Source organism: Scylla paramamosain, chromosome 18 (assembly GCF_035594125.1).
Source record: "Scylla paramamosain isolate STU-SP2022 chromosome 18, ASM3559412v1, whole genome shotgun sequence".
NCBI classification, from domain to species: domain Eukaryota; kingdom Metazoa; phylum Arthropoda; class Malacostraca; order Decapoda; family Portunidae; genus Scylla; species Scylla paramamosain.
The window spans coordinates 22,369,650-22,377,149 of NC_087168.1; the positions used below are offsets into that span (position 1 = coordinate 22,369,650).

Sequence of the window (7,500 nt, forward strand, 5' to 3'; positions counted from 1 at the left end):
ATATTTTTTTTTGTTGTTCATTGCCCCTCTTACGGAAAAAAAAGTAGTAGTAGTAGTAGTAGTAGTAGTCGTAGTGGTGGTGGTGGTGGTGGTGGTACACTTCTATTTCCCTATCTTCTCTTCTACAAACCTTTCTCTTTTCTTCCTCTGACATAACACGCAGAGCCTTCATTATTAATCCACCCATTACGTGAAGCAGAAGTAGATCGATGTACTTAACCACTACCGCGCAATACACTTTTCATAACAGCGACTCTTTCTTACACAGCGAGAGTGGTGGGAGAAGAAATCCGTTTTAATAATTCGGTTCCAGCTCCCTACCGCGCCTCCATTCACGTCCCTTCTGGAGGCTCACGCTTTGCTAAACTCTGACGCCTCTCCAAGCGAGTTTTTCCCCTTCGGCTCGGCTGTTCCGGCCATTTAACCTGCCAATCTTCATATCGGAGCCTCGACAAGCCCCAGACCAGCTCCCGCACGCCTCTCCCTCACTGCACAGGTGGCTAGTGGAAGTTATTGGGGTTTTCAAGGGTGTTTTCGTGATTTTTAGCGAGGATTTGACAAGAATTCAGTACCTCGATTACTTTTAGTTGTTTCTACTGAAAGTTATTTTGGGATTTCAAGTGTTTTAGTGAGTTTGACCACTTTTAACAGGCTCCATATGAAGTTATTGGGGTTTTCAAGAGTGTTTTCGTGACTTTAGTGAGTGTGACGAGAATTCTGTGCCTCGACCACTTTTCTCTGGCTCTGTTGGAAGTTATGGGGATCTCAAGGGTGTTTTCATGATTTTAGTGAGAGTTTGACATACGCTAGTGGCAGTTATTTTGGTTTTCAAGGTTGTTTCAGTGATTCAACTCTGTAAGGAAGTTTTTATGATTCAAGTGACAGTTTGACAAGCTCTAGTGGGATTTTTATGGGTTATTAAAGGTGTTTTCGTAAGTCTAGTAATAGTACAACAGCACGTATTGGAAGTTGTTAAGGTTTTAAGAGTTTTTATGGTTTTAGAGATAGTTTTACAAGTGTGTGTGTGTGTGTGTGTGTGTGTGTGTGTGTGTGTGTGTGTTACCCTCCTATCTACCAGTCCGCCCACCTACCCATACACACACACACACACACACACACACACACACACACCTTGCTGAAGAATAAGGTCACATACGTATCCTACACCTAAACATCTTCAGCTTGGCGTGGTCTACTCTTTTCTGCGCCTCCCTGGTCTAGTCTGGTCTTCCTTGGTCTCGCCTTTCCTTCTCTGGCCCTCCCTGGTCTGGTCTCCCCTGGTCTTTCTTGGTCTAGTCTAGTCTGGCCTTCCTTGGTCTAATCTTCCCTCCTTTCGTCTTCCGTGGTCTTCTCTTCTGCTCCTCCCTGGTCTGATCTCCCCCTGGTCTAGCCTTGCCTGGTCTGGTGGGCACATTTTGCAAAACGAACGTGGAGGTGTGTAATAAAATGTTGCTTGTGGAAAATTCTGCCAACAATCTCTTTGATGGGTTAAATTGGCCACTTGGGGTCTGCGCTCCCCTCTCCTTCCCTTCATCCCCCACCCCCGCCTCCCCCTACCTCCCCTCCGGCCCGCCCCACCCAGCCCCTCGTCCCCCGCGTCCCTCTTGCTCTTTCAAGCTTAAATTTCCTCTTTTGGATCTCTTCCCGGATCAAGGGAGAGAGGAAAGAGAGATAAACACACGTGGTAAAAGGTACATTGGAGAGCACAAAGATAACAGAGAGAGAGAGAGAGAGAGAGAGAGAGAGAGAGAGAGAGAGAGAGAGAGAGAGAGAGAGAGAGAGAGAGAGAGAGAGACGGAGGAAGAAAGCTGCTGCCTTGCATTTCACTATAATACACTGTTAAAACTAAAATAATAAAGAAAAAATGAAATAAACTAAAACATTAAACTTCTATATTAAACTGAAATATTAAAAAAAAAAGTTAAACTATAAAAAAAGGGAAAAAATAAGGAATAATGTAATCATTGTTTATGGAAGAGGAGAACGAGGAAGAAAAGCAGAAGGAAGAAGAACAAAAGAAGAACAAAAGGAGGAGGAACACAAAGAACTACCTATATCATAAAAGAAGAGAAAGTAGAAGAGAAAGAACAAACACGTACGTAATCTACACCTACTATCATTTACATGGAGAAAATGGAAGGATATTGTAAAGTACTGCGTAGAAGCTGAGGCAAAGTAGGAGGCTTGGCAATGAGGCGTGGGGCACAAAACAAGTTCAAAGTAGCCGGGCCCTCAGTACCGCATCCACAACAGCGGCACAATCACGTGTAAAGCTCCGCCCATTAAAGGAGAGAGGACTAGTGGAGGGCAAGCTGAGCCCTGGATATTTCACGGCGCTACTCTCTACTCTGCGATTCTCAAGTGGTTATTATCATTTTCCTCACTTTTCACTGCATCTTTAGTCCTTTTCTTAAGTCTTCATCTCTTTTTTTCCTGCTAGGTAGATTCACTACCAGTATATTCCTTCTTCATACATACTCCTCGTCTCTCTTGACATGCACCAGCCACCTCGGATCAGATTAGTGCAGGCAAGTATACTGGGCGATACTGGTACGTCTGGCAACGAGGGTTTAAGATCCCCATCCTGTTGTCCCGCTGTTCGTACCTCTTAAATTGGTGCTATGTGGCAACTTTGCTAATTACAATTATAATGACTTAATTAAATTTTACATGGTTATACTTATTTCATATTACTATCAGACTAGTTGGTGCATATTATTGGAAGGGAAAGAATATTTGTAGACTGGTGGGTGTGATGAGCGACACGAGGGTGTGTAACCAAGGAGAGGCAGTGTTTGAGGGTCGCTCGTGCACTGCTGCCTTATTTAACTTGGATTTTGGCTGAACCAGACAGTAACACCAGGCGGGCTGCATCTGTGTGCCTAGTGTGACGTTGGTGACTGCCAGGAAGCCTCCAGAGAGTCCCGGCGCCGCTCACATGGAACAGGAAGGGCTATAATCTTGGTGAGTGACACTGCCCAGTTTGCAGTTTCCTTCATACAGACGCCATCTTGTAGTACACAGTCATTTTGATACACGTGTGAATTTTAGTGCACATATATTCTATTGTACCATTATGTTTGTGTACCATTTATGTTTATAGGAAAATAATATTACAGAAGCAACCCACGTCAGCTGATCGGCGGCGACGAGGAGGAGCAGCACCAGCCAGTGGTAAACAAATTTCCTTTTTTTATCTGTTCATATATAACAAGCCCAGGGACCATGTTCGATAGTGACTGTGCAGTGAGCAAACATGAGGCTGCGAGGAGCTGTAGGGCAGCGCTACCGGCTTCATTTTCTAGGGCCAAGTTGTCAACCTTGTTCTGTCACCAGTCAACTCTAAGCGCTCACACTGTTCTGTTTTTTTTTGTATTAATATAACCAACATCAGAACCTCAGGAGCGTTAATGCTGGGAGGAACACACACACACACACACACACACACACACACACCATACACACACGCAGCTCAGTAAGTACGGTACAAGACTCTCATTCAAGAAGGCACAATCTGAAACGTTTCTGCGTCTTATCTCCAACAAGGCTCCACTGGAAGTTATTGTTTTGTCAAGAGTTTTCGTGATTCTAATCAATGAGTAAAATAGTCATTAGAATTGGACTATTCATCTCAGTGGCCTTTGAAATCAATAAAATATTCGTTATGAGAGAACAAAGCAAGGGATATCAGCGTATTGGAGGAAGCTGGCAACACACACACACACACACACACACACACCACACACACACACACACAAAGACGGTAAGGTTTTCTCCCTTCACGAGGAAAAAATAGTATTGTATTACCCAGAATTCCACTCCCTTTCTTCTTCCCTTTTTTTTTTTTTTCTTTGATATATATTCTAGTTTTCTTAATTTCTTTATTATTGTTTGTGTTGTTTTCCCGTCTCGCCTTACAGTAAAACACACACACACACACACACACACACACACACACACACACCACTCTTCTCTAGTATCAATATTGCGTTTCTTGTCTATCTGTCTTAATCACAGAGTAATAAGCCTCTTCTGAGAGAGAGAGAGAGAGAGAGAGAGAGAGAGAGAGAGAGAGAGAGAGAGAGAGAGAGAGAGAGAGAGAGAGATGTAATAGAAAGAAGACAAGATCGGATGAGTGGTAGCGGGGGTTGAGAGGAGGAGGAGGAGAGGAAGGAGATGAAGACCAGGAAAGACACAGGAGGAGGAGGAGGAGAGAGCAAGGGGAGGTGGAGGAAGAGTAAGAGGAGGAGGAGGAGGGGGGAAAGCAAAAGGAGGAGGAGGAGGAGGAGGAGGAGGCGGAGGAGGAGATAATAAAGCCGAGGTCTGCAGGAAGGAGAGGTGCTTCAGTTTCAGTTGTTATATACCGCCTTGTGTCCTGAGCCTTTTTTGATAGAGACGCACCGCTAATAGAGAAGTCCCCCCTGAACCATCCACCTCTGCCTGGCGTAGATGTTAGAAAATGGGAGGAAATGACAGTGTTTTCATAAGGACATATTTCTGGGTGGGTCTTCAATTGCCAGGGTATTTTTCAAGTTAGATGTTGTAGATAAGTACCCCCTCCACTGTACCCTCCACTTCTGCCTGGTCTAGATGTTAGAAAATGGTAAGGAAATGACTGGGTTTTCTCTATGACCATACCTCAGCGTGGCTCTTTTAATTGTTTCTGCGTTGTACACTTCACCTCTGGGCATTCTCTCGCCCCTCCCGTGACAGATTACTCCCTTCAGACACTCTTCCACTGTGGATCTCTTCCCCCGTGGACCCTCCGTCAGTTCCCTGTGGTAGATACTTTATTTTGCCGTGACGTTTCCTTTCACTTTTATTTCATTCTTAAAAGTCTTCTGATATGTTTTAGTTTTAGTTTGGTTGTGAAGTGTGTATTATTTATTTTTGTTAATATTACTATCGGGAACGTCACTCTTGTTCTCGTTCTTTTTCTTGCTCTTCTTCTTGTCTTCGTTCTTGTTCTTCTTCTTCTTCAGGTAGGTTTTCCACAGGGACTGCCACGTGTAGCCCTCCTGATTTCTTGTTGTTTCCTTTGTTATTATTTTTTCCTCTCCTCCTTCTTCCTTCTTCTTATTCTTCTTCTTCCTCTTCTGTTTTAAGGAGAAGATGGATGAAGAGCAGCACCAGGAGGAGGAGGAGGAGGAGGAGGAGGAGGGTACGATGTTCTTTTATGCAATCTTGAGAAGGAAAAAATAATCTTCTGAAGAGTCAATTTGAGGCTGTGATGAAACTGTGTGTTTGAGCTGCGACTCTCTCTCTCTCTCTCTCTCTCTCTCTCTCTCTCTCTCTCTCTCTCTCTCTCTCTCTCTCTCTCTCTCTCTCTCTCTCTCTCTCTCTCATCAACAAATCAAATCTACGTTGGAAGCATTTACGTGATTACTTCAGATATCGATGCAAGGTTGAGTGACCTGACGGAGAGAGAGAGAGAGAGAGAGAGAGAGAGAGAGAGAGAGAGAGAGTAAATAGTTAAGATATAACTTACTGTAAAGAAATGAGTGATTTGTTGGATGCCTGACGTTTTAATTGGAAAAGAAGAAGAATGAGGAGGAGGAGGAGGAGGAGGAGGAAAATCACAAAGGACAGCCAAATATAAACAGAGGAGGAGGAGAAAAAGAAAGAAAAAGAAGAAGAGGAGGAGAAGATGCCCGTGTGAAAGCAGCAAGCAGGCCCAAATGTCACCCAGAAAACAAACTTAAGTGAGAGGAGCAGCCAATCAGACACTGCACTTTTAAGTCCAGATCTCTCGTGTGTCCTGAGACGGTAATACGCTTCCCTCATGAATGGCTATGCGGTGGCTTGTCTTGCTGTGGCATTAACGTGAAGTAAGAAGGATGAGTGAGTGAGTCAGTGGTTGGAAGGTAAAGTTTGGGGTTTTACGTTATAGCTTCGCGTGGCCTCAGTGCTCATCTCTGTCTCATTGGCATTTAAGTTTGTGGTGGACATTCATTACTCTGAGGCCTGCTTAAATTTCCAATATTTTCCTTTAGATTCTATTAAGAGCAATCGATAAATGATTCAAAGCAGTCGAGATGTAGAATCCTCGTTATACTATGACTAGAACTCTGAAAAACCCCTTAAAACCTCAATAACTTCCACCATACCCTGCTCAAAGTTAAGGTGTATAATGACTGTTAAACAATCACTAGAACCCTGGAAAACACTTAAAAAAACCTCATTAACTTCCACCAGACCCTGCTCAGAGTTAGTCAAGGTGCTTTTTGGCTGTTAAACAATCACTAGAACCCTGGAAAACACTTAAAAAAACCCCAATAATTTCCACCAGACCCTGCTCAGAGTTAGTCAAGGTGCATAATGGCTGTTAACCAATCACTAGAAAGAACCCTGGAAAACACTTAAAAAAAAACCCCAATAACTTCCACCAGACCCTGCTCAGAGTTATTCAAGGTGCATTTTGGCTGTTAAACAATCACTAGAACCCTGGAAAACACTTAAAAAAAAAACCCCAATAACTTCCACCAGGACCCTGCTCAGAGTTAGTCAAGGTGTATAATGGCTGTTAAACAATCAGTAGAACCCTGGAAAAGTCTTAAAAAAGCCCAATCCACTTCCACTAGACCCTTTTAAAAGCAGCCGAGGTAGTAAAAACACACACACAAAAAAAAAAAAAACACTTTAAAACACCGTCCACCATCCCTTGAGCCTCCTATCCTGCTTGGGGCATCGCAACTCACTAAATGCTCGTGAATTGTTTACACAGCTATTCCGATACTCCTCCCACCTTGCTTCAGTATGCTAAGTCATCAAGGGGCTTTACATAATTTGGAGAAGCACCTGATGTAACTTTAAATTCAGGTTTTCTCCTGTAAAGTGTACGATAAGGTTACCTGGGACCTCCTTTGCTTGATATTTTGATGTCATGAAAGTCAAAGTACCTTGGTTCTCTGCGCAACTGGAGTCTTTGTCAGCTGCGATTTTGAACGTCGACTTCTTATGCTCGTAATCAGAACTTAGATATGAGGGATTTGATATGTAAGACTTGGGTCCGTGCTCTTATTAATGTTATCGGCGTCTTTTTTTACCGTCGACTCTTTTTTTTTTCTTCTTTTTAAACTGGTGGTTGTTGTGTTATTTATTGGGACTTTCAAGGGTGTTTTCATGATTCTAGTGGTACTTTAACGAGGATCCTGTGCCCGTCAGTGGATGCTATTGTTGTTTTTCAAAGGTGTTTTCATGATACGAGTTATTTTCAAGGGGTGTTTTGGAACTCTAGTTTAACAAGGATTCTGTACCATTAGTTGGTCTTACTAGTGTTTTTTCAAGGATGCTTTCATGATTTTTTGTGATTATCAAGAGTTCTTTTTATGATATGAGAGATTTTCAAGAGTGTTTTAATGATCTTAGTACCATTTACGGATGCTATTAGGATTTTCAAGAGTGTTTTCATTACTTTTATGATTATCAAGAGTGCTTTTTATGATTTTCAAGATTTTCAAGAGCATTTTAATGATCCTAGTACCATTTACGGATGCTATT

General features: G+C 42.8%; 1 long non-coding RNA gene across 1 annotated transcript in view; it reads left to right on the plus strand.

Annotated features, from left to right (window-relative positions):
- The first annotated feature begins 2,545 nt into the window (after positions 1-2,545).
- LOC135109301 (uncharacterized) overlaps positions 2,546-7,500 on the plus strand; it is a 32,815-nt gene continuing 27,860 nt past the window's right edge. Inside the window, exons 1-2 of the long non-coding RNA XR_010272652.1 lie at positions 2,546-2,964; positions 3,120-3,174. This is a non-coding gene — a long non-coding RNA (uncharacterized LOC135109301). The remainder of the gene's footprint in view (positions 2,965-3,119; positions 3,175-7,500) is intronic.